This window comes from Aedes aegypti, chromosome 2 (assembly GCF_002204515.2).
Source record: "Aedes aegypti strain LVP_AGWG chromosome 2, AaegL5.0 Primary Assembly, whole genome shotgun sequence".
NCBI classification, from domain to species: Eukaryota; Metazoa; Arthropoda; class Insecta; order Diptera; family Culicidae; genus Aedes; species Aedes aegypti.
This window is the reverse complement of record NC_035108.1, coordinates 209222432-209225688: the sequence shown is the minus strand read 5'-3', so window position 1 is coordinate 209225688 and position 3257 is coordinate 209222432.

Sequence of the window (3257 nt, the reverse complement as noted above, 5' to 3'; positions counted from 1 at the left end):
TTCAATCAAGATATCGCCGAGATACTGCTATTAGAGAACATCGAGAAGATCACAATCGCGGAAATATTTTTCAGAGGCCATGTTTGTTTACTCCATGTGTTCCTGAAGGGTATGAACTTTGAATGTTCTTCAAATGATATAGATGTTACTCAAATACATGGTATTAATTACGAGCATAATGAATATGAGGTACACAGACAATTAATGAGAATGAAAATTTGACCAATGTATGTGCAAATGCACCTTTATTTAAGGGGGTTGTTTTCTTGAGTGTAAAAGATGTTCTGAAGTAGTTATCAACTGGAGAAAGCAATAAAATAATATAGAAAACAATAATACTGATTACTGTGATGCATCAAAACCCGGACACCTAAGATGATACACATATTCAAATGCTTGCATACGATTGATTAATCGTTATTTTATTATGTATTACCGTAATCCGGGGTAACATTGATCATTTTTTTAGTTTTTCTTAAATTTTTCATTTCACAATACAAATGTTACAAGTTTCATATTTTTTAAAACAAGTACTGGCACCCACCGCTCCTAACTATGTACTTTATTTTGTTTTTCGAAAGGTTTAAACATGTTTTAATAAATGTTTTAAGTGATTTTTTGATTTAGCTGATATGGGGTAACATTGATCACCCAAGTAAACAACGTTCGCTAATATTGGAAATGTCGTTACTTACTAAAATCAGGGCCCCTGAAGCCAAATATGAAGACCAAACTCTTACAAGTCATTTACTTTTTGAGTTATTTCAAAATAAAAAACACCTTGAACCGCGGAATACGCCTAAAAGTAGGCAATTTCCTCAGGAAGTTCTACATTCGTAATAGTAATTAGTTAATGTTGCCTAATTGAATAAACTTATGAAAGATTTGACAACAGAATCGTTTTCGGCGATGCCATTTTTAGTAACACCCGCATTTTCTTTGATCACATCGTCTGCAGAACTCATGTGAGACATGAATTTTCGGTAGTGTCAGTGAAAATGATAGAAATCATTGTTTCAAAAAGTTGACAAATTTGCGCATGAACTAAACGCAATTTTGGCAAAAACCTTAATTATCATTAGCTTATGAATATACGAAAGAGAGGCACCATTCATGGTTCGAAAATGCTTCATCAATAAATCTTTATTTGAACGTTTAACAAGATGAGTCATCCAGGGTGTCTACTCGTTTAGCAAAATGAAATTCCCTGATATTTCCAGGTTTTTTCCAGGATTTATAAAAATAATTCCAGGTTCAAGAAATACTGTAATTTTATATGTCTAAAACAAATTAATGAACGGAACTTTCAAGTGCATTAGTGTGTGTCTTCCTGAAAATATTTTTTGTACAGATTATGTACCATTTATTTCCATCGGTCGTTTGTCTAACTTAGACAGCTTCATGGGCGCTAAATTAAACTTTATTTGGATATGTGGCAATACACTCCCGTGCAAAAGTTTGGGTTCACCCCCTGGAAAACATACCAAAGTGTTCTGTCTAGGGGAAATCAGGGTAAAACCGACACTGTGGGTAAGATCGACACCCTTCGATTTTTCATGTTTTGAGCAGATTTTCATACAGTTTCCACCACGCTCTATCTTAACTTGTGAAATTTTGTGTTTCGAATGACATTACAACTTACGCTACCAATAAACTGCCAAAATAAACAACAAAATCATATTGGATAACATAGAAGCAACAGCAGTTGCAATATTAGGCTGTTATTCTTTAACTATTTCGCATGTGAAATTTTTTAAATGTCATTATTTGTTCTGCGTCTACATTATCATTTACTATTATTACGTTGATACAACATGAAGGAGAAATTATTTTTTGGTTTTACGACAGCTGAAAACGCTATTGAAAAATAAATGTCAACTCGGGGTAAGATCGACACTTTCATTTGGGGTAAAATCGACACCTTTCTTTGCTTCATAATCTAATTTCAGTGAATCTTTCTAATCGGAGGACTATCTCTGTAGTTTATGTGAGTCTTTATTTTTGAATTCCAGTGAAGTTCATGGACGGCGAACTTGTTAACATGTAAAATATGACACTATGTAACTTGTTACAAGCTATCATTAAGTATTAAAAAAATAGTTTTATGTTATCACGTTTCAACTTATTTGATAAAGCTTGAAGAAAAATTTCTCATTTAAAATTGAAGAATCAACAGAATTTGAAATATTTTCACATAAATTAATCTTATTATTTATTTACAAACCATGAGGTTCGCCAGTTTTTATTATCTAAAAATAATTACACTTTTCTGTTTTGTAAAAATAAAACAGTATTTATTTTCACAACCAATTATTCGCTACAACTTTATCTACGTAAACATTACATGAACACAAATTAATAATATCCATGTGTATTCACCCCAACTTTACAATCTTAGCATGGAACATTTGAAATTTTCTTATTTATTTAGTGGATCTTTGGCCTCTCCTCAATAATTTACGTAATATGTGTATGATCCTTCAGAGGAAGGGGTCATAAATGTCGAAAGTCATGTTTAAAGCATTCTTTCGAATATGAAATGTGATGGTGATGTTTACAACGTATAAATTTTACTCAAAGTGCATGTGTCGGTTTTACCCCAACAGGGTGTCGATCTTACCCGCACTCTCAATTGTCTCACCTAAAAATGATGAAATTTCAATTTGATTTAAATCACTATATAAGCTTAATATATCATCCAGCGATCGCAAGGATTGATAGATTTATAACCAATATGTGATTCTACAACAATTTTAGGTTCGTTTAACAAGCGAAAGTACACAAATTTTATCAATTTAGCTTAGGGTGTCGGTTTTACCCCGAATTCCCCTATATCTCTGTGATTACACGTCCAATTGAAACTCTCTAAGCCGCATTCGAAAGGCAAACACGGTGTGCCAGAAACCGTTATTAACGCAAAAAAATGTCCAAGATTTTGGCACCTACCATTCGAACGATATAGTATTCAAGCATCTTCTCCGTGAATTTGAAAATATTTTAACGAGGGAATCGGAAGTTATCGTGGTTTGAAGGTTTTGAGCTATTTTGGAAGGGATTTTTACATACTTCACAATTTTTCCCATCAGTGCATTATTATTGATTTGTAAACTAGCCAAGTAACCATCAGCTTTGCATTAAGCATTCAAAACAAATGATATCTAAGCATCTTCTCTGAAAAATTGAGATAATTTCTCCAAGAAAATCAGAAGTTACAGTGATTTGCATATTTACCAATATTTCTATGAAGTTTTATTAAG